This window comes from Prionailurus viverrinus, chromosome A1 (assembly GCF_022837055.1).
Source record: "Prionailurus viverrinus isolate Anna chromosome A1, UM_Priviv_1.0, whole genome shotgun sequence".
Lineage (NCBI taxonomy): Eukaryota > Metazoa > Chordata > Mammalia > Carnivora > Felidae > Prionailurus > Prionailurus viverrinus.
The window spans coordinates 102,170,242-102,197,145 of NC_062561.1; the positions used below are offsets into that span (position 1 = coordinate 102,170,242).

General features: G+C 40.3%; 1 protein-coding gene across 11 annotated transcripts in view; it reads left to right on the forward strand.

The window, feature by feature from the left end:
• Positions 1-321: 321 nt before the first annotated feature.
• Positions 322-26,904, forward strand: part of CSNK1G3 (casein kinase 1 gamma 3) — a 105,464-nt gene continuing 78,881 nt past the window's right edge. For 2 of the 11 annotated variants that reach the window (XM_047859099.1, XM_047859150.1), the window contains exon 1: positions 322-758. The gene's annotated coding sequence lies outside the window, so the exon portion shown is untranslated. Of the gene's footprint in view, positions 759-1,689; positions 1,711-1,758; positions 1,785-1,913; positions 1,935-17,179; positions 17,262-26,904 lie in introns of those variants that run through there. The other 9 variants (XM_047859109.1, XM_047859117.1, XM_047859159.1 and 6 more) reach the window with 9 other exon arrangements.

The following is a 26,904-nucleotide window of genomic DNA, read 5'->3' on the forward strand; positions in this document are numbered from 1 at the left end:
GCTCACCCAAGCCGCGGAATTTTTAGCAGCTCTCCTTCATCACGGGAGCCTTTTTCCCCCAGTTCTCCCCAGAGACCTCGTCAAGCCTCTCCTCCCCTGGCCTCGCCCAGGGAAACGTACCCGTATCCACTATTACTCCACATTCCCCCTCACGCACCGCTCGTGCGGAGGTGGGGGAATGGAGGAGTGGCTTGGCTTTTATAAGCCTTGCCAGCCAATGAACGTGCCGCCGTTCTTCCGGTCGGCGAGCCGGCCAATCCGAACAGGCCGGTGTAATCTTCGGCTCTACTCGGCTCTTTTCGCTGATGCGGGAGCTTGGGGGCCACCGCCGCTAGAGAGACGCTTTCCTTTTTTTATTTTTTTTCCATGTGTTCACTTCCGGGTCCGGCGCCGATCCGGATGCCCGAGGCAGAAGGATGTTTGACCTCCGGATAAGCGAGGCGCCGCTGTGCATTCATTCCCGGCTGCATCGGTGGCGACAGCAGCGACCCGGGCGGCGACTCTCCGGCCAGAGGCGGCGGTAGGAGGCACCGGCAGTAGTGCGGGGACCGAGTCCGAGCCGAGCTGCGTTCCCTCCCTCGCTCGTTCCTTCCCCCCCTACCTCGCTCGCTCCCTCCCTGCGTGGCTCGCTTTCCTCCTCCGGTCGCCGGCGGGTGTGATGTGCCGCCGCCGCTGCCCCCGCCGCCGCTGACTGACGGAGCAGGGGGCGCCGCCCGCGCCCGGGACCGACCCCGCGAGCTCGCGGCCGCGCCTCTGAGGTAAAGCCCCCTCCGCGGTGGCGCGCGGCCGGCCGGCCCCGGCCCGGCGGCAGCCTCGGCGCGGCCGCGGCTCCCTCCTTCCCGGGTGGGGCTGGGTGGGCTGGGGTCCCGGGCCGGGAGGGCTGGTGGTGCGGCGGGGGCGGCGCCGCGGGCGGGGGCCGCGGAGCAGGGGTGGGCGAGGATCCCGGCGGGCGGAGGGTGGGCGGGAGGGGCCGCGGCCGGGGGTGAGGGCGCGGAGGGCTGGGCGCGCGGGGAGGGGGCCGCGGGCGGCGGGCCGGGCGGGTGCAGAAGTTGCCGAGCGGTGCGGCGCGAGTGGGGACGCGGGGGAGGTGGGCGAGCCGGGAGGAGGCGGGGGCTTCCTCGGGGAGGGGTTTTGAGGTCGCGAGCGCAGCCCCAGCGCTCCCGATTGTGTCCAAGACAATTACCTTCGGAGTGGGGGGTTCGGGAGGGCGGCCGGGCGGGAGGCATCGGGCTGCTGGAAGGAGGTGTCAGGGGCCAGCATTCATTCCAGGGGTAAACTTCCCGCTGGCGTGTTTGTTGGGGGCTGGGGGGGGGGGGGTCCGGGGTTTACCTATTTCATAGAGCTTTCGACTTAGCTCAAAACTTAACCGAGGCATATGTGGGGGGTAACAAAATTTCTCTGCTGGCTGCTGTTACCGTGCTGGTTTGTTTGTTTATCCCACATGCAGGGGAAGTGACACACGGAAGCGTCCACAGCTCCCACATTTCTTTTCTGGGCGGGGGGAGGGGGTCGGTGGTGGTGATGGAGATGTGTGTGTGCTCGTGGGGTGAGGGCAGTTAGGCCTGTGTTACGATCCTTCCACTTCCCCCAGGGAAGGAGGAAAAGTTAATGGGTGGGAGAGAGCCAGGGAGAGTCTGCGTGGGAGATGGCTACTGTTGCTACACTGTGCGAATTAGTTGTAACTGTTGTAATGAGGACCCAGGCTGGCCAGTAAGTGACCCCTTTTTACCTTTTGTTTTAGAACGTCGACTTTAATTGGAAAAGTAGAAACCTACTGATTTTTAGTAAGTGAAGAAAATAAGTCAGTATTTATTTCCTGTGCAGTTGCTTCTTGTGAATGACATTTGCCCCCAGAGAGGAGAAGATGTTGAGCTCCATCTAAGGAATACTTAGGATACTTTTTAAAATGGAAAATATCTACTTTTTAAAGCCTTGTATGTATTTGTGAGGAATATTTGCTTTCCCTGTAAATAGAGAGTGGAAGAAAACGCACATTGTAAGAATAAGGCAGGATTAGAAAGATTATGAGGCCCGTTTAAGAAAACGTTTTCCACCAAAAATCAGTTACAGTTTGTGACATTCTTAATAACTTTTTTTGGGGGGGTGGGGTGGACTGATGTGCTTAGTGTATTTCATAACTATTCCCAAACTTTGATCCAACCGTGTTCTGTATTTTGTATATATTAGCTTTTATAGTTGGACATAAAGTGAAAATTGTATTTATGGGCATTGAAAGAAAGATACCAAATAAACTGCATTGGCATAGATTCTCTGAAGTGTACAGACTCATTTGCTTACAGGGAGCTTGCATTTCTGGAAATGCATCAGGTATTAGTTTTTATTAGAATGGGGACAGAAAGGTTAATTTTAATGTTGATATATGAGACATTTGAGGGGAGGGGATTTTAGAAAATGATCGTCTTCAGGGATGATTTATTGTGCTCTTTGCCCTCCTCTGCTATTCATCAATGCAAAAATTAATGTATTATGTAATTATTGACATTTTCATTGTTAGATTTCCAAGCGGTAACCATTAACAAAATCTTCAACACAGGCTGTTTATTTATTCCTTCAACTAAAATGCCTGGGATTAAAATCAAGGAATAGTGTAGTTCAACCTGGACCTTAACCATGTACAAAGGACCTTTACTCTGTGGTTAGAATGGAAGAGTGGGTAGACTATGAATGTGAGTCAGACCCTGGAGCTGTCTTAAAGGGAGACTTGGACATGCAGAGATAATTGCAACACAGGACACCTGTGGGATTTATTAGAGGTGCATGGAAGCATGGTGTGTGTGTGTGTGTGTGTGTGTGTGTGTGTGTGTGTATGAGAGACAAAGAGATACTAATTTTTGAGTGAGGAATTATGAATGACTTGAGAGCTGCTAACACTCCATTTGGGTGTTAAAATATGTTAAGGGACAAAACGGGGGCTTCGTGTATGTGTGTGTGGTTGGGTATTATAGGGCCTGTTGGTCTGGACATGAGGCTCCTGTGCCACGAGGTCTGTGTGGGAGAGGAAGCTGTGAAAATAGGTGGATATCAGGCCATGGAAGTCCAGAATGCCTTGTATTTAAAAATGAGTCAGTTTGAGATATAAAGGTCCAAATGTACAGATTTTATGCTTAGAGGAAATAGGTCGGCAAATAAGGATGGTAAGTTGAAGGAAACAAACTATAACAGAATAATCAAGTTGTTACCATTCCTGCTGATGGGAGGAAAGCAGAAAAGTATGTAATCTAAAACACTTCATACCTGGCTTTGTCCTGTTTCTTTACTTGAACTTGAATATGGGTGTGTCTGGTAATCTGGTAATTGGTTTTATATGAAATGAATCCAGGCTGTGAAAAATGTGCCTTTGGAAGAAATGGGAAGCTCTCTGTTTATTTCTCTATCCCCTCTGTAATCCCCTGCATACTGGCAATAGACTATTATTCTAGTGTAGTTTATAGATTCAGAGATTTTCAGAATGGAACAAGTGGTTGTTTAAATTTCAGAGGGTTTCCCAAAAGGATGTATCAGACTATAGAGGGAATGCTGAAGTATTAAATTTTTTGTTTTATTTTTGAGAGAGAGAGAAAGAGGGAGAGAGAGGGCAAGAGTGAGTGTGGGAGGGCAGAGAGAGAGGGAGAGACAATCCAAAGCAGGCTCCAGGCTCTGAGCTGTCAGCCCAAAGCCCATTGCTGGACTCGAACCCGTGAACCATGAGATCATGACCTGAGCTGAAGTCGGGCGCCTGACTGATTGAGCCACCCAGGGAATGCTGAAATATCAAACAACAAAGCAAAACACAGGTCATTGGAGAGTTAGATTATTGTTAATACATTCGTAGTGAGATTCATTATGAGTAAACTGAAATGTAAGGAATCTGTGTACAAAGAGAATTGACCATAACAGTGGAATGATAAAATGGGAAATGTCCACAGTTCTGGGTAATATGTGTAAGGTTTTTAGTTATCTTAAATATTAAATGGCCCTAAAATAATTTAACCCCTAAATTTATCCCTATCAAAGAAGTGCTTCAAAAAATATTACTCTCACGGTAACAGTATTTAAGTCTATGTATACTCACAAGGAAAATTGTTTGATGGGTTTTACTAACTATTGCCCTCTAGGTTTCCAAAAAGGATTAACATTATAACTGAATCTGTATTGTCTTGAACGTTCCAGTGACAACACTAATACCTGTTAAAATTTATTAAGTGCCTACTTTGTAGAGGGAGTATATAGATCATACTTTTAAGACAACTCTATTTGTTAGATGGTGTATAACCCTTGTTTTTGACATTAGGAAATGGTCATCCAGAGTTTAGGCAACCTTTTTAAGATCTAGCAGAGTGCATATTTAAATCATTTTCTTTTTCTGACTTCAGAGTCTTAAACTCACCGATCTGTTGTTTTTACAATTTTCCATCCTCTTTGTGTTTTCTCGAGTGGTTGGTACTTAGTGGTATTGATTGGTGTTGTTAGTGTATTTCTGGGTGTCACTTCTTCAAAATGTAACTTCTTTTTTGGAAATGGCAGTTTTTGAGGTGTCTGTAGTTCTCTAATTATAGAGATTCTATAGGAACAGACAGAATGGTTCTGCCGACAAAAGCTACTTCAGAGTATACTTTAGTGACAGTCTCTAGGACAGAACTGTATTTGGGATTATTAATGTGTAGAATCAAGCGTGTATTATCCATTAATGTGAAGTGAGTTTGGAAAGGCTCTGTATTACTCAGAAAATAAGGAATGAGAGAGAGATGTGAGGACAGATAAGTTTTGCAGACACTTTGGAGCCTGCTATTAGGCATGTTTTTTCTAGCTCCTTGCTCAAAGCTGGGATTTAGAAACCATAAATGTTTGGGTTTCCTCCTATAAGGGGAGCTCAAGAAGGTGTGTGGTGATTTGTCCTTAAACTATAGTAAGTGACTGGTTATATTCTCTCCTGCCAGTCCCTGCCCATCTTTTTTTTTAATGAGAAAAGAATTCTTGACAATGATCTTGAAGTGGGTGTGTATTTGGTAGAAAAGACACACACTTTGGTCATTTCCTTTACTAATGATGTATCATACAGTTATAACTTAATTTCGTGGAAATCCATAGCTAAGTCATGTCCACATATGCCTAAATCACATCCACATTTGTTTTTACAGCTTTCCCTGGAATTAAGTAAAAGCTCAGAATAGCCTTTTTCTTAAGATACAGATGAGTTGTTAGAAGGTTGATTGGTGGCTAGAATAGGCAGAGACTCTTGGGAACAGCCTACTATTGCAGGAGACTCTCTTAACCCTACCTGTTCAAACCCACTCAGAAGAATTCATTCATTTACTGCTTGATGCCCATGCTACATCGAATGGCAGTAGACTAGGCTCTAGTGTTTTTTGTTAATATTAAAAAACATTTTTCTTAATGTTTATTGTTGAAAGAGAGAGAGAGGGGCAGGGTGTGAGTGGGGGAGGGGTGGAGAGAGGGAGACATAGAATTTGAAACAGGTTCCAGGCTCTGAGCTGTCAGCACAGAGCTGGATGCGGGGCTCGAACTCATGAACTGTGAGATCCTGACCTGAGCTGAAGTCGGCCGCTTAACCAACTGAGCCACCCAGGTGCCCCTTTTTTAATATGTTTTTAATGTTTTATTATTTTGACAGAGAGAGGGTGTGAGTGCAAGAAGGGGAGGACCAGAGAGAGAGAGACAGAGAGACAGAGAGACAGAGAGAGAGAAAATGAATCCCAAGCAGGCTCCATGCTGTCAGTGCAGAGGCCTGATGCAGGGCTTGATCCCATGAACCATGAGATCATGACCTGAGCCAGACCAAGAGCCGAATGCTCTACCAACTGAGCCACCCAGGCGCCCCTCTTTAGTTTGCTTATGAACTTTGCTTCCTTTCCTTTTTTTTTTTTTTTTAAATTTTAATGTTTATTTTTTGAGAGAGACAGACAGACAGAGTGCATGCGTTGGAGGGGCAGAGAATGAAGGAGACACATAATTCAAAGCAAGCTCTAGGCTCCTTGCTGTCAGCACAGAGTCCGACAAAGGGCTTGAACCTACGAACCATGAGATCATGACCTGAGCCAAAGTTGGATGCTTAACTGACTAAGCCACCCAGGCACCCCTGTTTTTGAACTTTTAATCCCACTAGTTATTTTATACTTACCAAGAATTATTTGTGTTTGCACCCAACAAGTTGTTGATGGCAGTTTTACTTGATGTCTTAATAACGTAGTTTGATGAAACATTGTTCAGTGCACTTTGGAGGCAAAAGTTATAGGAGAATGTAGGTGTGGGTAAGAACTTTTTAAACAATTAAGGGAAAAAACCCTAAAAATCTCAAAAAAATTCTATAACAAGATTGCTTTTAAGCTTTGTGAGATGTCTTTCTATGTTTATGAAACAGAAACTGGAAATCACAGGTGATTTATAGTAGGTGTGGTTTTCTCAAGAAAGACAAAATAGAACTGCAGTCTGTACATCCATCCATACTTGAAGGAAAGGCCTTGGCCTTACATTAAAAGATTGTCTTGGGAATGTACATTTTTATATTTTATTTGCCATAAAATGTTTAAGATGTAGATTTTTTATGATCCCCTTTTTAACTTAGGAGCTCTTGGTTAATATATTGAGGGTATCTGCTTGTATTATATCATCTAGCTTATGCTCTCTCTTAGAGATTGATTTAATAGCATCCTCTTATAAAAAAGAAAGAAGTTCTCGTATTCCTGGCTGTATTCATTCAGACCTCAGGGTAAATTGTTTAATTATGTAGTCAGGTGATCAAGCTGCAGTTCTCCCATATTTCCCTATATGGTCCCTGATCTGATTTCGTATTCTTCCTTTCAGTTTTTATGTAGAGAGGAGCCTTCTTAGAATCCCAACATCTGCTCAGCCTGTGTAGGGACCGCTGGAGTGAATTGGTAGAGGAAGTTGTCCCTTGGAAGAGGAAATGCCATACCCTTGAGGTGTAGCAGGAGCCCTTGAGCTTGGTACAAAGCATGCTGGCTGGCCTAGCAGCTTAGAATAGCTGTCCTCCTGTCTTGTCTAGCTCAGCTCAAGTAAAAAGGAAAACTTTTAGGTATAAGAAAGGAGGTCCAGGTTGGGGAGGAAAAGACAAATGGGGGTAGACTGTTTATCTTGGTGTTGCCTCATTATACTGCCTGAATTGCAGTAGGTAGTTTCTGATATGGAACACTGAAATACTGAGGTAGGCTAGGTTAGTTTTTCAGAGCTTTGGTCTGCCTCTCAGTGATTTTTTTGGCTCTGCTCTTCTCTTTGTGTTGGATTCATCCTCAGGGTGGTAGCAAGATCACATCTAGACATGCATTGGCCAGGAAATGTTTTGCACAAGCTCACCAGCATACTTTTCCTTTCATGTTTTATTGACCAGAATTAGGTCATGTGTACTTCCTCGCCAGTCATGACAAAGGGAATGGGGTTATCATGGCTGGCTTCTGTTAATCAGGATATATCTCCTGCCATAGGGAATGGGGTCACATTTTCCTGAGTTACATGGTGAGGGGCGGATGTTTATATATTTTTTAATTTTCTTTTAATGTTTATTTTTGAGAGAGAGAGAGAAAGAGAGCGCGCACGAGCGGGCCGGGGAGGGGCAGAGAGAAAGAGACACAGAATCTGAAGCAGGCTCCAGGCTCTGAGCTGTCAGCACAGAGCTCAACGTGGGGCTCAAAACTAACAAACTGTGAGATCATGATCTGAGCTGAAGTTGGACGCTTAACCGCCTAAGCCACCCAGGTGCTCCAAAGGGTGGATATTTTTAAAAGTTGTGGGAAAGAAGAACATGGAAGCAAATGGATCTGTTAAAGAGGCAATCAATAGTGACCACTGCATCTACTTGTTTTGAGAATGAAAATAAATAATGCATATAAATGCACTTTGAACTTTAAAGGGTTGTACAAATGTAACGGATGAAAGATTAGAGAGCTGCTTCTATGTTGCTATCTTAAATATGCTCAGGTATGAATATTTTAGGAGCTAAAACACTGTTAGTTTTCATATTGACTAACTTTGAGTCAATAAAATCAGTTATCTAAGTTGTAACATTGTACCTTTTTTCCCTGGAACTCATAAAATTATTATAACTTTAAATTAAAATTTGTACCCGTGAACTTATTTAGAAATTTTTTTTCTGAGTCGCTGCCCTCTCTCCTCTCCAAAAATTGCACATTGCCCAGGCTTTTGATCTCATCGCATTTCTTTAGTCACACCTAGAGGACAGTAGGTACCTTGGGGAAATGGGAGTTTATCAGTCAGAGGAAGGGTTCGACTTGAATCATGGAATCATAGTAAGATAGGAGGAAAGGATAGTTTTTACCCATCTTGAGAAAAGCAAAAAAAAAAAAAAATGTTGGGGGCATGGGGAGGATGGGGAGGCAGGGGCAAATCACAGAATTTTGGAATTGAAATGTAATGAATCCTGGGACGGTTTGAGTGAAATGCTCAAGTCACATGCCTGGTGGGTGGACTCTTCTATGCTACTTGCTGGTGAAGTGTTCTTTCTGACCCAAGAGGTGGGACGCCATGAAAACATTTATCTGACTTGCAGTTTTGTTTGGGACCATGGGCTAGTTCTGGAAAGCAGTCAGCCAGCTGCTGTTAGTACAGATATATGTTTCCAGGCTTTGGAAAATTTTAGCTAGAGGATTTTTTTTAAGTAAAGCAAACAGAGATTTTTAAATCTTCCCTGAAGCACAGCAACACAGACACACACACACACACACACACACAGACACACACACACACAGACACAGACACACACACACACACAGACACACAGACACACACACACACACACACACACACACACACAGGTAACCTCCAAACTGGCCTGCTTAAATAAAAATGCAGAAGTAGAATAACTTATATATTTTTAAGTTCAAGAAAGTTGTTATCTTAAAGGTTTCTGTTTCTGTAATATATATAGAGTGTGTGTGTGTGTATTGTACATGTATATTGAGATATGTGTATGTATATATGAAGGATTTTGACCGTTGTAATTATGGTCATTGTAATTGTTGCAGTTGTGAATATACAGAGTAAATCCATCCATTCTCTGCAAGGATATTTATGTTAATGGCAGTTATTTATGAATAGTTACATTTAGGGTGATTTTAATTTTTATACTCTTTCTATGTCTCTGTATTGTTTGGATTTTCTGCTATATGTATTTTTGGATATTTCTGCTATATATTATAGCAGATGGCATTATTTTTGCCATCAGGAAAAATAGTAATTTTTTTTTTGAGGAGGAGGAGGAAAAAAATAGAATCTTGGGGTAGGATGTTTTCCACCAACTTAGATTTTAACATATGATTTTGCTTTTATTGTATATTATCTTGAATGAAGTGTGCCTGGAATGTACTGATACTTTGCTTTTAGAATTGTACTTATTCAAATTTTTTACCTTAAAATTATAAGTTGAATTTGGCCACGTAATACCTTTTGTGATGCAAGTGAATAGTATAAAAGCAGACTTCTGAATATTTTGGAGTATTAATTGTGTTACCTATTTTTTTAGCTTGTTTAAATTTCAGGTGGTATACTTGGCATTGATTTAGAGTATATTGTATTAGAGTCAGAGTTGAAGTCACAGTTTCCTTTAGTAAAAAGGGAAGTGAAAATGTTTTTTTCCCCATATAGCCAGTCTATGTCATGTTTGTTTTCTATTTTTGTGAAATACTTATATTATAGTCTAGCAATGAATATTTTCAAATGGTAGGCAAATGTAGCAGGTAATGTCATAGGCTGAGAAGAGAGAAAATTCCTGGTATTCCACTAGTTTTATGGTGTGCAAATACATGCCTACAAGAGCTTTTAGCAAAATCCTCATTTGAAGAGCAGACGTTAATTAGTATTGTTTTGGAGGTGGAAGTAGTACATGTCAGTTGTTGGCGACATTTTTAAATACTGGTGTTTGTAGATGCAGATTTTTATAAGATTTTTTAATACGATTTTAATATTATTTTATGTGCTTTTATTCTAGAGATATGAAAACAATATGAATCGAAAATATACATCTTACAGATGTGGAATCTTGTAATAGCAATATTCATTTAAAAATGGTAGATTATTTACTGGGTTCTTTCACGTGAGTGTCAGGGCATATTGTGGCTCATTCCATTATACATTGGGGTTCTGAAAATATTTGTACTTAATGAAATATCAAAATGTAATCAGCTCTTCGAAATCATTCCTTTGATTTTGATTTATTTTCTGATAATCTGTTAAGGTTGGTAACTGACATGCGTACTGTGTGTATGTATATCGTATGCTATGCTATTTATACACATTCCAGTTACCAGCTACTAATGGACTGACTGAAAACTAAAATCCTGATTGTTGGGAATGACAATATGAGATAAGTTGAAGTGAATTTTACTATATGCACTTGTTTAAAATTTTCCGATTGAAAATCAGTAATTTTTTTTTTTTTCTGTGACCGAGGAAATGAGAAGAAAAATGGATAGTTTTAAAGATAATGCTTGCAGCCTTTGCTGTAGGGAGTATTACCACTGAGTTAAAAATACGAGAGGCGAGCCTGGGTGGCTCAAGTTGGTTAAGCGTCCGATTTCTGCTCAGGTCATGATCTCACAGCTCCTGAGCCCCATTTTGGGCTCTGGGCTGACAGCTCAGAGCCTGGACCCTGCTTCGGATTCTGTGTCTCCCTCGCTCTCTGCCCCTCCCCCACCTATGCTGTCTCTCTCTCTCTCTCTCAAAAATAAACATAAAAATTTTTTTAAAAAATAAGAGAAAGCATTTGTGGAAAAGGCAGTGTATACCAGTGGCTCTCAGCCCTGACTTCACATTAACATTTTCTGGGAACCTTAAAATGGTAGATACTGGGCTTTTATCCCTGCTAATTGATATCTGAGTCTGGGGAGTGGGGCCAGGACACTGTTACATTTTAGGTTACTATAGGTGATTCCAATGTGCTGCAGGGTTTGAAAATGACTGATTTCTCTTTGTCTTTATACATATCTCTTAGCTCTTAAATTTCAAGTTCCCTTTTTAATTGGGATAGGGGTGTGAAAGTGAGACAAGAAATGCACAGACAACATTTGCAAGAGGACCAGGTTAATAGCAACTTCTCTTTATAGTTTCATACCCAGAATCCTTAGGGATGCCATTGTATTCATTGCTTACTAGCAATTGTTGCTAAGTCCAGCAGCAAAATTAGAGGATTTTTAAAGTTTGGAAAATTTGTTAAAGGGAGATTTATCAAGAATAATTTAAGGCATCATCTCAGATGCCCCTGAAAATGTTAAGAAACCTAAGTGATAAAAACAGTCTAATTTTTAAAGTTATGTAAAGTATAAGAAGGCAAGAACTGTTGCTCATCAAAGATGTGTTAGTTTTAGCATATATTTATAATATCATTGAGTTGTATTTTTCCTGGGGCATCAGGATGGAAGAGGTCTTAATAGTTTAGTGTCGCTGCACTTCTACTGCTTTACTCTCTTTCATACCCTTGTTGATGAGGAATATGTGTGTTCCCCCAAGTGGAAACAGTTTACTTCAGTAACAGTATATTGTGTATGTAGTATGTTGTCTGTATTGTATGTAGTCGTAACTGTGTACATATAAATGCGCTATGATAATAGGGTTTTCTGGTTATTGTATCTTGTCATTTATGACATATCAGGGTCCTTTTTTGTGACTCATTTGCTGCAGCTTCCTAGGTCACAGACCCCTTTACCAGTTATAGCCTTTTGTGGCAAAATGAGAACAAGCCGTTTTATAATGAATTCATTATGTTAAATTCCATTCAAAGAACATGGCTTTCATGGTGGCAAAATTGGATTTAGCAGTTCCTCTGTAAATTTAAGGGTTAGATATTTTGTAAACTGCTCTAGTAGGAGAATTTGTGGTAAAGAAATTTAAGAGTGGGGGTGCCTGGGTGGCTCAGTCGCTTAAGCATGTGACTTCAGCTCAGGTCATAATCTCATAGTTTGTGAGTTTGAGCCCTGCATCGGGCTTTCTGCTGTCAACATGGAGCCCACTTCAGATCCTCTGTTTATCATCTCTCTCTGCTCCTCCCCACCTTTTCTCTTTCAAAAAAAAAAAAAAAATTAGGAGTGGATAGAGTACATAGGACATGTTCTGTGTGAACCTGAAGAAGACTTGTAGAATTATTTTGTGTTCACCAAAATTCCACAAGAAAACCAGCACATGACAGTGAGGCTACCAGTAACATTTTGTATATACAGTTAGTAATTGAGTAATGGCTACCATTCTAGGGGACCGTAATTTCGTATCAACTATTCTAACATCCAGAGTGCTTTGAAAACCAAAAATATTTTCTTGTATGTTTGGCACAAATTGTGTTTTTTTCCATGAAACTTGTTTTGAACTGTTGTGTCTCTTTTTCATGAATTTGTAGGTTTCAGTGCAGAAATAGTTAAGTGTCTGATTATAATGTTCTGTCCTGTATCATCCCGGCCTTTGCACAGAATATATGGTGCATACACATGTATCACCCTTCAGATGCCCCTAGAATTCAGAATTCCCAATCACGTTTGACTGCAAGAACTTTGGAAAAGGGCCTGTGGAACGGCATTAATTTGTTTCCACTTCTTGCTTCTTGATAGAACCTACTCAGTATCTCATTCCTCTGAAATGGACTTTCAGTAAGTTGCTAGTAAATTTCTCTCGCTCTTCTCCTCTTATAAATCTATACATACCAAGAGGCACTTTATTTTAATTCATGTTTGTTTAACAGTTGTTGGAAGCTTTTCTGTTTTTTTGGCACTGAGTTATTAACCCTGGTCCTGTGGGCCCCAGTGTGGTCCCAGAAGCATTGTGTAATTAGGATGCTTGGGATGGAAAATGTTTCTGGTAACTGGCATAGCTGAGTATTCATCACACACTCTTTTTAGTCCTTGGGGTTATGTAATTTTACCTCTGCCTGGTAACTTCATGCCAAAGCACCTGCAGGCAGCCCTCTTTTTACATATCTTGGCTTCCTTTTTCATAACAGAAAGAAGCAGGGGTGTGGTTGTAATGCTTCTGTTTTAGTTTCCTTAAACTTCCTTAATTTGTTTTTAAGACCTCACTGCAAAAATCTGTATACTTAACTCGGGCTTTTTGCCCCCCAGCATCTTTACTAGTTTTTTTTCTTTTCTCTCCTTTTCTTTATTATTTCACTCTCCCTGCACCCTTGAAAAGAATACTTCTCAACAAGAGAAGTTCATGATTGTGGTATTGTGAATTAGGGAAAGTTCCCTGCTGGTGGGAAGGTGACAGCTGTGCATATCTGGTAGTTCCCTAGAGAGGACCTTACTGTAGGGGAGTGATGACTGCACTGCTGGATGGTATTCTGTGGACATGGTCTTTGCCTGCTTTCCCTCGCTAAACATCGAGGGGTGATTGGGTAGTGACCACTCTGGTGCATGCGCTTTTAGCTGTGTTTCTGAGTTCACCAAGATAGTAGGCATTTTAAGGTGCAGATCCTAATGGGAGATACAGAACTTACAGAACTTATGTACCCTTGCTGTGTGCTCTGAAAGCACTATAATTCTCATGTTCATATCATACTTTATATTATTATTTGTTTAAGCTGTGTGATGCGGCAGGGATTGTGATTGTCTTGGGTGCCATTTGACTTCCTGTTTTGGCACATGATAGGCCTCTTGTGATTGCTCTTTTGTTGAATGAATGGATTGATCATTTTATCTTTTTTATTAGGGAGATGTAACATGGAAGAACCTTGATTAAATGCCTCCAGAGGCACCGTGCTCACTCCAAACCACTTTAGTCTGAATCATCAGAGTTGTATGAGATATCTCTAACAAATACATTGGTTCTCCTTTAAGTAAAGCAACAAACACAAGCGTCTGACTTTGTTACTCAGGCTTAAAAGTAGAGAAATACTTTATAGAAAGGTTTTTCTTTTTCTTTTTTTTTTTTAAATGGTGGAAGTTGACATTAAATGCATTTATGGGCTACTTGGAAAAGCTAAAGGAAATATTCAATTTTTTGAGCATTTCACTTAATTCTGATTTTTTCCTAAGGTATTTTTTATATTAGATACAGTTTTTTCTTTCTCTTTTTAAAAATGTTTATTTATTGGGGCTCCTCGGTGGCTCAGTCCATTGAATGTCCAACTTCGGCTCAGGTCATGGTCTCATGGTTCATGGGTTCGAGCCCTGCGTCGGGCTCTGTGGTGACAGCTGAGAGCCGGGAGCCTGCTTCAGATTCTGTGTCTCCGTCTCTCTCTCTGCCCCTCCCCCTCTTGCACTCTGTCTCTCTCTCTCAAAAATAAATACACATTAAAAAAATTGATAAATAAAATGTTTATTTATTATTGAGAGAGAGAGCCAGTGTGTGTGTTGGGGGGAGGGGTAGCAAGACCAGGAAAGAGACTTTCAAGCAGGTTCCTCGCTGTCAGTGCAGAGCCTAACTTGGGGCTCCATCTTACAAACCTTGAGCTCATTATCTGAGCCCAAATCTAGAATCGGCCATTTAACCAACTGAACCACCCAGGCACCCTTGTTTCTTCTGTTCTTAAATTCTTGCACGCTAAAATTCACTGCCCCTATAATTGATGCACAAAACAATTCCATTAGCCCAAAATATTCCCTCCTGCTGCCCCACTTGTAGTCAGCTCCTTTCCCCACTCCCAGCCACTAGTAATCCCTGGTCTCTTCTTGGTGTCTTTAATTTTGACTTTGTCAGAATGGCCTGTGGTACGTAGCCTTTTGAAGCTAGCTTCTTCCACTTCGTATGGTGTATTTGAGATTCATCCGTGGTGAAGCCTGTGTCATTTCTTTTTGCTGCTGGTCCGTATTCCCTCATGTGGATGTACCTCAGCATGTTTATCCATTCACTGTGCAAAGCGTTAAGTTTCCTGATTTTGGCAGTTAGGAATAAAGCTGCCCCAAATACCTGTGTGCAGGTTTTTTTGTTTGTTTGTTTTTGTTTTTTCGTTTCGGTGAATTTAAGTTTTCATTTCATTTGGTAAATTTCTAGGGTTGGAATTGTTGGGTCATAAGTGAAGTGTGTGTGTATGTAACTGTATTAGAAACTGCCACAATTTTCCTAAGCAGCTGTATGCCATTTTGCATTCCCACCGGATTATAGACGAGTTCTAGTAATAAGCAATTCCTAAAATTAAAAATTGCCATATTGAATTACTTTTTAGTAATTAGCTTGTGAATTCGGTTGCATACCAGAACATCATGACAATAACATAGTTTTGAACGTGATATTTTTATTGCTGTAAACCTATCAGATAGATAGTGATTGGGGTGGGGCGTTCAGTTTCTAGGGAATGCAGGCTTCATTATGTTTTGGAACTTTTCTTTCTTGCTCAGGTAAGAGAGCCCCGATCTCCGTAAGAAACACTAGACCTTAACCCTGGTGTTCCTATTGGGGCCTAAGTGTCTTTAAATTCTGTGTCTCTCTCTTCAGGCTTTTGCCCTTAATTTTGAGAAGGATTCTCTTGGTTGGGTCTGGGCCGAAACAAATCCTTAGTCTGGAGAAGTGGTAGTTTAAGATTTTCTATCACTTGTTGCATGTTTCATTCTAGAATTGTGTAGAAGTTGACTTGGTTGTTCATGATTTACTGTCAGTTACAACGTTAAGTTCTTGCTATGATGAAAATTGACACTATTAGCTTCCGAAATAAAATTCTCAAACGTTGATTCCCTTGAATGAACCTTTTAATTTTGTGACCTTTGCCTACATGAGGCTGTTACTTGTAATTATATTTTTCTAAATTAGGAAATTGGCGCTATAGTCAGGAAGAAAAATATAATTTCATTATGAGAACTACATATGAAACAGCTACTGACTTTTCTGAAGTACTTTCTCATTTATCTGGCATTATTAGTCACTGGCCTGTTAGACCATTTAGAAGGTTGAATTTATACTAAAATGTTTTCTTTTAGTATTTTTTCAAGCGGTAACCTTTTCAAGTACACTTCTCAGTGTTTTCTAAACATACTCAGATCTTGCTGAGTCAGGGTTCTCATTTTGCACATCATTTAGTGTGCTGTTATGCATAGACTGAATTTATTGAGGTGTATAAAGTTGTCTTCTTGGTTCTCTGTCATGTTTTGACTAGTCACTTCAATTTTTCCTTTTATGTTTGATTTCTAATAATAAACTGATCAGGATTATTTTAAAATTAAGGTAAAATATAGTTTAGGGGCTCTTTTTGTTTAATGAGCAGAGTACACATTTTGTGACCTCCTTTAAGTAAATTTTTTTCCTCTGGTTCATAGCTCTGTTTTGGAGAGTTGAAATCACAGTATAAATGACCTTTGATTTGTGAGGTGTTACTCTCCTTATAGTACCTCTTAGAGCTATAAATTGCCTGCCTGTCCATACCTTTTTCTTTCCTTCTCTCCTTGAAAAAGACATGATCGGGGCGCCTGGGTGGCGCAGTCGGTTAAGCGTCCGACTTCAGCCAGGTCACGATCTCGCGGTCCGTGAGTTCGAGCCCCGCGTCAGGCTCTGGGCTGATGGCTCAGAGCCTGGAGCCTGTTTCCGATCCTGTGTCTCCCTCTCTCTCTGCCCCTCCCCCGTTCATGCTCTGCCTCTCTCTGTCCCAAAAAAAATAAATTAAAAATGTTGAAAAAAAAAAAAAAATTAAAAAAAAAAAAAAAATAAAAACGAAAAAGACATGATCTTAGAAATTAACATTCGTGACCTTGCAAGAGGTAGTTTCTCTGTTCGTTCGTTCATTCATTCATTCATTCACTCACTCATTTCTGCAATAGGCCTTTAACAAATGTCTGCTCTGTATTATGTGTTATATTAGACAATGGGGAGACTGAGTTGTATAAAATCTCCTTCCGTTGAGGACATCAGATTAAAAAAAATGGGTTGTCTCAAAGTTGAATAGTAAAAACATTGCATCTTGTCTTTCCTTTAAATTGGTTGTAAGATGTAGAGGTTTCATCAGTTCGCTTCTTCCATCAGGAAGCTCAAAGGTTGTCTTTCTTTTTGTGAAGTTAGTAGCAATTGGTACTTTCCTACTTCCATTAGTTCATTAGGAGTTGCATAATGATGGTATTTGAATTCTGTCATTTCTTACTCTTTAGATGGGAATGTATTTAAAGAGAATATTCTCATCAGTTAGGGCTGATCCTCATGATTAACAGATTCTATATTTGCAGTTTTCTCTCCTTGCTAACATTTATTTGTAACCCTCAAATCCACATTCTTGGTGCTTTTCCAGGCATTCACGGATATTCACATGCGCGGAGTGGCAAAAAATTCAAAGTACCTGATGTGCATGTTCCCACCTAAAATCGAACAAGGTGATGTTCTACCTTCTTTTGCTTTTTGGTGCATTTTTGAGGCCTTTTGATTTTGCTGCTTAAAATGGCCCCCAGTGTAGTACCGAAGTACTCTCTGGTGTTCCTGAACTCCTAAAGCTTGTCATATGCTTTATGGAGAAAAGTATGTTACATGGGCTTCATGGAGGTATGAGTTTTAGTGCTGTTGGCTCTGAGTTCAATGTTAATGACTTAATAACATGTATTAAATAAGGCATCTTTAAAGAGAAACTTCTGTGAAACAGGTTGTATATTAATCATTGGATGAAAATGTGACCACCGTCTTGCAGGAACTGACCTTCCCTAGGAGCAGTGGTCCAGTGTTCCCCATTGCAGGGTTTGCTGCAACTGTATAGAACATAACTCCTGGGACCAACTGTTTTTAGTTTTGCTCAGGTACAGGAGAATATCCTTTTTAATCAGAATAAAAAATACAGTTAAGGGAGGCATGGAAGTCGGTAGTCTTGAAGAGGCATGGTGAGACTTTCTCTGGGATAGGTTCACTGCTGTATCCTGAGACCCTTGCACTGTGCCTGGTACAGAGTACATATTCAGTAAGTATTTGTTGAATGAGAATAAGTGCTCCAAAGCAGAACAAGACTTTCCTTGATGGCTTGGGGTTGTTTGTTTGTTTGTTTTTTTAATTAATTTTTTTTTAATTTTTTTTTTTTTTTTTACATTTATTTATTTTTGAGACAGAGAGAGACAGAGCATGAACAGGGGAGGGGCAGAGAGAGAGGGAGACACAGAATCGGAAGCAGGCTCCAGGCTCTGAGCCATCAGCCCAGAGCCCGACGCGGGGCTCGAACCCACGGACCGCGAGATCGTGACCTGAGCTGAAGTCGGACGCTTAACCGACTGAGCCACCCAGGTGCCCCGATGGCTTGGAGTTTAATACCATTCCTGTGTTTGGGGTTTTCAGCCATGTTTACGTTTATAGGCGATGAGATGACCTCCTCATCGACATTGATATGGTGGATATTCCATTAATACAAATTTGATAAGACCTCTACTTGATTTTTCATTCCCATCATGCTTAAAGGATCAGGAGATGAGGGTGATGTATGCTTCTCTGGCTGTGTATATAATAAATGTTTGGGGTGCTGGACGTTCTCAAATGAAACATTCCCTCCTGTTCCAGCTATTGAGAATCTAGCTGTGATAAGGGGTATTACCAGTGAGAGTATAAATTCACCTGTGAAATTGCAAAGAGGAGGAATAAAAGATACTTTGAGGACCTATGAAATAGTCATATCCTAGTTACTAGAAAGTGGTCAGACCTGGATAGTTAGAAAATTAACTTAATTAGGGGCGCCTACGTGGCTTAGTCAGTTAAACGTCCAACTTCAGCTCAGGTCGTGATCGCACTGTTTGTGAATTCCAGTCCTGCGTTGGGCTCTGTGCTGACAGCTCAGAGCCTGGAGCCTGCTTTGGATTCTGTGTCTCCCTGTGTCTCAGTCCCTCCGACTCACCCCTGTCTGTGTGTGTGTCTCTCTCTCTAAAGAATGAATAAACATTAAAAAAAAATAAAAAAAATTAACTTAATTAGATATTCAGTAATATTTATGTACATTAAGAAAATTGAGACTTCAATAAATTTTTCTCTTTAAAAATTGACTCAGTTAGGGGCCCCTGGGTGGCTCAGTCGGTTAAGCGACCGACTTCGGCTCGGGTCATGATCTCACAGTTTGTGCCTCCGGCTCTGTGCTGACAGCTCAGAGCCTGGAGCCTCCTTCGGATTCTGTGTCTCCCTCTCTCTCTGCCCCTCCCCCATTCATGCTCTGTCTTTCTCTGTCTCCGAAATAAATAAACATTTAAAAAAAAATTGACTCAGTTATAACTGGTTATAATATAGTATGTTTTGATACTCCTAGGCTATATCTTTCAAACTTAGGAATACTTTTTGACCACAACTCATAGAAATATATTTGTCACAACCTGTAAAAATATATTTTACATTGTGACCCAGTGATACATATGCATTGATATAAAGAACAAAAACAAAATCTCATTGAACTAAACTATTCTTTATGACATATGTGTACTCCATTTTCTTTTCTAATTAATACTATTTCATTTAAACAAGTGCTGCTTGAGACTTATTATATTAGTTTAACAACCTGCTAATTTAGGGTCATGATCTGCAGTTTGGAGAACACTGCTTTAATGGAACTGATGGCTGTTTTTAAAGACTAGAATATCCTGGATCTTGATAGGCATATACAAGGGGCATCACTGAAATCAGGTTTAAAAAATGTTAAGTGTTGTAGATGAAAGTTACTAAATATCTGTGAGACAAAATAAGTTTCCGTAGTATGTAATTAGAGAAATTAATCTCCATTTTTGACATTACAGTTAATGATTTAGCTTTTAAAAATAAGTGTTTAGTCTCTTCTTAGACAACCACAGTTGAGCTCATGCCAGAAACCAGTAACTGGGACATTTGCTGCCAATAGCAGCATGTGATATAACAGCGAGCCGTCATATCACAGATATCTTCCTTCATTTAAATTTCGGACAAGCCTGGAAACATGTATTGTAATGTAATTTTTAGAGACTGAATAAAGCATTTGAAACATTGATTGGGTTATTTCATATACTAAACGTGGACTTTTTCATTTCAGATAACAAAGCAGTGAGAAATCGATGCTCTGGCAAGCAACATGTGAAAAAAAGTTAATTTTAGTTTTGTTATTTATTTATTTATTTATTCAATTTTTAAAAGTGTTTGTTTATTTTTGAGAGACAGGGAGACCGTGCACAGGCAGGGGAGAAGCAGAGAGAGGTAGGGAGACACAGAATCCGAAGCAGGTTCCAGGCTCTGCGCTGTCAGCACACAGCCCGACGTGGGCTCGAACCCACAAGCCTTGAGATCATGACCTGAGCCAAAGTCAGATGCTTAACCGACTGAGCCACCCAGGCACCCCAAAAAGTTAATCTTAAAATTTCTGTCACGTCTAATTTTGTGTTTGCAAAAGGCATTGATTAACGTGTTCAGCATGAAAAGATAACCGTAGGAAATGTTCATGCTTGATATTACAGGTTCACGAAACAGTCTGTATGTACTGCAGCAATATTTGGGAAAGTAGGTGGAGTATTAATCAGCATTTAAAAAGATTTAGAGTTGCTCATTAATATTTGAAGGCCTTAGCTGGCTCTGGGAGGTTTTTTATGAGGTAGAAGATACTATACTGATAAGTTCTCAGACTACCCTGTTTCATCTAGTTGCAATCTAAGAGAAGGTCAGTTGGCTCCATAACATATTAAATTATTGGGCCATGAAGATGAGAGAATCTGATTTTCTGTTTTCTGTTTTGAAGATTCATCAGCAATCATCAAATGAGAAGTATGCCAGTGGCCTACATTTCTGTTCATCTAATCAGATTTTGTCTAATGTTTTTTGTATTTAGCAGCTCTTTTTTATCTTTATTAGTGGATGTTACTACATCAAAATTGTAATTGCTTATGAAAAGCAAGGCATTTGATGAGGCTTATTTATCTCCTCTTGAGGATAATTTAAAGATACATCACTTTAATAAATTCTGTCTTTTAAATATAGATATTGAAGTCAGTATGCCCAGAATAATGATAGAGTCAAACATAATTTGGAAATACTTTGTTAGTATTTGTGCACATTCATGTAGTTTTAAGCACATTAACTAAATCCGGGTCTATTCATTTTGGTTGTAGAAGGTTTAGGGTTTCAGTTAAAGGGGTAGTATCTCTTATAAAAGTTAAAACATCCTTAAGCCATATAGATCATTATTTAATTTGTGTTAAAAGGAAGCGTATGCCAGCCATATTTGTATGAAACTTTCTTCTCTCAGTAGTTTTGTTATCTCTGGATGCCTCATTTTGAAGTTTTCACGCTGTATTTTTCCATTCTCTTCCTTGTAGTTTTTGAACTTTTAAAACTTCGGAGAGGAATGTTCTCTTATTGCTATCGACCGCATCTATAGGTATAATACTCTACCAGGATTATGTGTGGGCTTTTAGCAACTGGGGTAGCTTTAATGGACGCTCTGAATCTTGTATCTGCTTATATTTGTTTTTGCGTGCAATTAGAGATCAGAAATCAAAAAAATAAATTTGCTAAGTATGGGTAGTGAACTGCATGGTATCCGTTTTGTATTTAGTATTACATAGTTCTGTTTCTTTTGCTTTAAATTTCTTTCTTTATTATTATTTTTTTAAATTTTAGAGAGAGCATGAGCAGGGGAGAGGGGCTGGTGGGGGGAGAGAGAGAGAGAGAGAGAGAGAGAGAGAGAATCTTAAGCGGTTTCCACATTCAGTACAGAGCCTGATGCAGGGCTCTATCCCACGACCCCAGAATCTTGACCTGAGCTGCAGTCAAGAGTTGGACACTCAACTGACTGAGCCACCCAGGCACCTCACATAGTTCTGTTTCTAACGTGACTTAACTTTTCGCTTGATTTCCTCACTTGAAATTTTTCTCAGTTGTTTTGTGGTGTGTTTATTGAAAACTGCCCTCAATTCGATAACAAGGTTGGCTTTTTAATAAATTACAGGTGTTATCTGTTTTTTAGGATAGATTGTTCCTAAAAATGTACCTATAAAGTAATTTAGTGAGAAAATAACAATATACTTTTCAGTGGTTCTTAACTTTTTTAGGATCATATAATGTTCTGACGATCTGTTGCAAACTGTGGATTCTGTCTTCAAATGCTCAGGAGGTCCCTGGAGCCCAGGTTAGGAATTCTACAACTGTTTCCAGTATTGGTGGACTCTGTTGTCATTCGAAGTAAACCAAACCAAAACAAAACAAAAACTGTGATTTGTAGAAGCACTTAATACTTTACTTTTCAATAACTTGAAATATTCTTATCAAGTTTTGACAATATTTTTTAGTTATTTTAGGATGAGCTATGTATTTATTCACGGTAGAATTAACATTTCTATTAAGTTAATGACTATATTTGCTAAAAGCAAAGATGTATTAGTCTCTTGCCTCATATTCTAATACTTGAATTTTTCACTACCACTTTTTTTTCTTGAGGAAAAATTAAAAACCTGTCAATCGAGGTGCCTCGGTGGCTCAGTCGGTTAAGCGTCTGACTCTTGATTTTGGCTGAAGTCGTGATCTTACGGTTCATGGGATTGAGCCCTGAGTTAGGCTTTGCACTGGCAAGTGCGGAGCCTGCTGGGGATTCTCTTTCTTTCTCTCTCTCTCTCTCTCTCTCTCTTTCTCTCTGCCCTTCCCTGTGCCCTTCCCTTGCTCACGTGTGCTCTCTCTCAAAATAAATGAATAAACATTAAAAAAAAAAAAACAACCTGTCAGTAAGTTATAAAAGGGGAAAAGAAAATTCCTTTGTACAGGGTTGTTTAATCAGGGTCATAGACTGAGCCACCCAGGCTCCCTCACCTGTTGTCTTCTGTGGCTTGTTGAATGGTGAGTTTTGTGGGGCTTGTTGAATGGTGAGTTCCCTCCTCTACCCCAGGTTGGTTCAGGTTATGATCTGGCAACACTGAGGTGCTGTAGATACTGAGAATATAGGCTGGCAAAAGGGAGCAGTCCCATGCTGCCGATCCAGATAGAAAGGTAGCGGCTATACACTAGGAGGTAAAGTGGATAATAACATGAACTCAGGAATTCTTTTTGTTCATCATGTTCTAGCTATGCCACGCACATACAGACTTGTTGATGCTGGTCATGGTGGTGCGATTTCTTTACATGTTTGTTTCCTTCTTGATAAAAGTAGGGGTTCGTTGTAATCCTCCTTACAGTTTTGAGAATTGATGGGCTCATCTATTTAAAGTACTTAGCATAGTAAGTGCTCAGCAAATAGCAACGATAGAAATTTTACATAAAAATATTGGCTTCTGGGTTTTCTGGAACAATTGGAACATCTAGCTTCCTGAATGGCAGCAGTTGTTTACAGCTGAGTAATAGCTGCCCCTTTGGAATGGGGATTCGCTTTCCAGTTTGCTCTAGTCCCCAGTATTTCTTCTTGTCTTATTCTCTGCTTGATTCACCCATGTATATTATCTGCCTTACTCATTTGGACATTTGGATTTGTGACTCATGGTCTACTGGTGTTATAGCCGAAAAAATATCTTCACTTTTCAGAACCGATTTGTCTCTGGTGCTAGGATGAGTCAGTATGGAAAGCAGAAACGCAGACAGTATTAACAGAGTACTTCAGGCGAGGGAGTGCCCTCTCATCCAGGAGATCCTTGGGAGCTCTGGTAGCGCACTGACTGGCATATGAGAATGAGGTTCACTGAGGTGTTTCAGATGAACGAAGAGCCTGATGTTAGGGAGTCTGCTGATATGTACCTGGGAGGGCTCTAAATTGGAATCGTGCAACTGAAACCTGGAAATGTTTAGAGACAGGAAGAACTCATTTATTAATCTGCACTATCTCTTGACTGTCCTACATGCCCAGTGGTGTGCTAGGTTCAGAGATCACAAAGTTACGTATAAGAGTACTTGTCATCAAATTCAACAGGCAGTTAAAATATTGCACATAATGTAAGAGTATCCTTAGAAGTCTCCTGGTGTAATTCAAGTTTATAGTTAATAAGAGAAGCATAGATGAAGCCTTGCCCAAGCCTTCACAACTAGTCGGTGTTCCAAGACTTCTTTTTTCTAATCCTCCGTAGGCAGGTAGCATCAAAGAGGTCTAGAAGGATATAGCAAGGATTCCCAAGACCTGGGAGAACTGGCATATTGGAGTAGGGTACAAAGATTGGGACTTAGGTATGAGGGAAGGTTATTTGACCTTACATAGAAAATTGGAGCTCAAGATTCTTTTTGGGGACTCAAAGAAGTAAGTGGCTATGTTGGAGAAACCCATGTGGCAATGAACTGTAGATAGCTTCTGGGAACTGTAGGTATACTGTGTAGGACCTGAGGGTATCCTCCATCTGGGAGCCAGCAAAAAGCATGGGCCCTTACTTATCCATGGCAAGGATGTGAATTCAGCCTGTAATCTGTAGGGGTTTGGAAGAGAAATCTTTCCTACGTCAGCCTCCAGATACAAATGGAGCCTAGTTGATACCTTGAATGAAGTCTGTGAAACCCTGAGCAAATGACTCGGTTGAGCTGTGCCCAGACTTGTGATCCACAGAAACTGTGAACTAATAAGTGTGTATTGCTGTAAGCCATTGAATTTTTGTAATTTGTTATAGTGCAGTAGAAAGCTAGTAGTTTTGATCACGTCCAAGTGTACCGTATTCTCCAGTAAAGTGCTAAAATAAACACATTGCTTTGCCGTCTCATTTGAAATACACCAGTCCTCACTCCACTGTGCTTTAGAAGCGTGACAGTCCCAGCAGTTTGTGGTTTGTGCTGCGTTGTGCAGCAGTGGGAAAGGGTAAGAGTGCCACATATGGTCTCTCGTAACTACTCAGCTGTTGTAGCATGAAGCAGCCGTGGAGATATGTAAACAAATAAACATGGATTCATCCGTAACACAATTTATTTGTGAACAATACAGTTTGAATGTCATGTAATTTTCATGTGTCACAAAATATGATCATTCTTTTAATTTTTTCCCCCAGCCATGGAAAAATGTAAAGACCATTCTGAGTCTGCAGGCTGTTCAAAACAAGCAGCAGGCTACATTTAGTCCGCAGGCTGGAATTTGTGGCTCTAGCGAATAGCCACACTTGTAGGCAATTCTAACACTGTTAGACAGTTGCTATAATAGGGGAGAGTACTAGCATTGTTTGAGATCCTTATTAAGAGAATATTCTAACAAAAAATCTAATTTGTTAAAAATATTTTAAAGACTAAGAAATCTATTATTACAGGGTTATGAAGTTTCTTGAATGTGGTGACCTGGATGGAGTAAAACAGGAAACAGCTTCATTTCTCACTAACCAGTATTATCATATATCTACTTCGATTATTCCCCCTTTGCCACTCATAGATGGCGTCTCAGTGAGTTTCTATTGCTTCCTTGTCACATGTTTATAAGAATAAGTTCACGTTTAGCAGTGGACTTATTTTCAGGTATTAAAAGTACCTGTTGCAATTTTGAAGTTCAATTTTAAGCTGATTGATTGCTTATTTCTACCACTGTCTCCCCACGTCCCTCTTTCAGGTTTGGCTCTTGGCTCCAGAACTTTGGGGAAGGGATTTGGGTTTGTCTCGTGACTCTTTGTTCCCCCCATTTGTTATGCTGGTTTGGTCCTCCCTGGTCCGTGTCTGGTAGAGGGGTACGAAGGAGAAAGGGCAATAATAGCCCTTTAATGTATGAAACACTTTCAAATGCAGGCAGGTTTGGTACTTTAGAGGTTTCACAAGGACTTCTGTAAAACAAACAGCAGACCTAGAAATAGCGCATTTTGTGAGGCTATGCATGTATTATAAAAAAGGCATTACAAAAAAAGCATACACACCAAACTGAAGGTAATTAATGGTTATTACTTCTGGGTAGGTAAGGGAGAAGAAGGACAAGGGGTATGGGTATCCCAAGGGATATTTTTACTTTATTATTTGAATTCCTGTTATACATTGAATGTGTTTTGGGTGTTTGATTAAATATAAACAAAAAGCTACATATTGAAAATAACATGAAAAATTGTAAGAGGAAAATTACTTCTAGAAGTAATAGAAGTATAGAAGAGCCCTTTAAAACTTCTAAAATAAAATACTGATATGTTCCTTAGCTTTAAAAAAAACATTTTAAGATAACTTTTATGATAATGTTATAGTAGGGAGAAAACATACTTTCAGCTAAAGCATTAATTGTTTTGGATGTGGGTTATTTCTCAAAGTCACATTTAAAAAATAAATAAAAGGGGCGCCTGGGTGGCGCAGTCGGTTAAGCGTCCGACTTCAGCCAGGTCACGATCTCGCGGTCCGTGAGTTCGAGCCCCGCGTCGGGCTCTGGGCTGATGGCTCGGAGCCTGGAGCCTGTTTCCGATTCTGTGTCTCCCTCTCTCTCTGCCCCTCCCCCGTTCATGCTCTGTCTCTCTCTGTCCCAAAAATAAAATAAAAAAAACGTTGAAAAAAAAATTTTAAAAAATAAATAAAAGTCATACTTTGAAGTGTTCCTGACATATAATATGATGCAGAGGTTTTAAGTATAGTTTGATGAGTTTAGACAAATGTATTCACCTTTGTAATCCTCTCATTTACGGTGTACATTTCCTTTCCCCAAAAAGTTCCCTCATGTTACTTTTCAACCAGACTTCCGAACACCCCAGGCAACACTGATGTGATTTCTGTCACCACAACTCATTTTTGCCGATTCTAGAACTTCATATAACTGGAATCATCACTCGAATATATGAGAAATTTTTCTAAAAAAATTAAAAATTTAAAATATATACAGAGCTTGGGGCACCTGGGTGGCTCAGGCAGTTGAGCATCCGACTTCGGCTCAGGCCATGATCTCGTGGTCTGTGAGTTCAAGCCCCGCGTCTGGCTCTGTGCTGACAGCTCAGAGCTTGGAGCCTGCTTAGGAGTCTGTGTCTCCCTCTCTCTCTGCCCCTCCCCCACTCATGCTCTGTCGCTCTCTCTCTCTCTCTCTCTCTCTCTGTCAAAAATAAATAAACATTAAAAAAATATATATGTATATATGTGTGTATGTATATATATATATATATATATACACACACACACACACACACACACACACACACACACACAGAG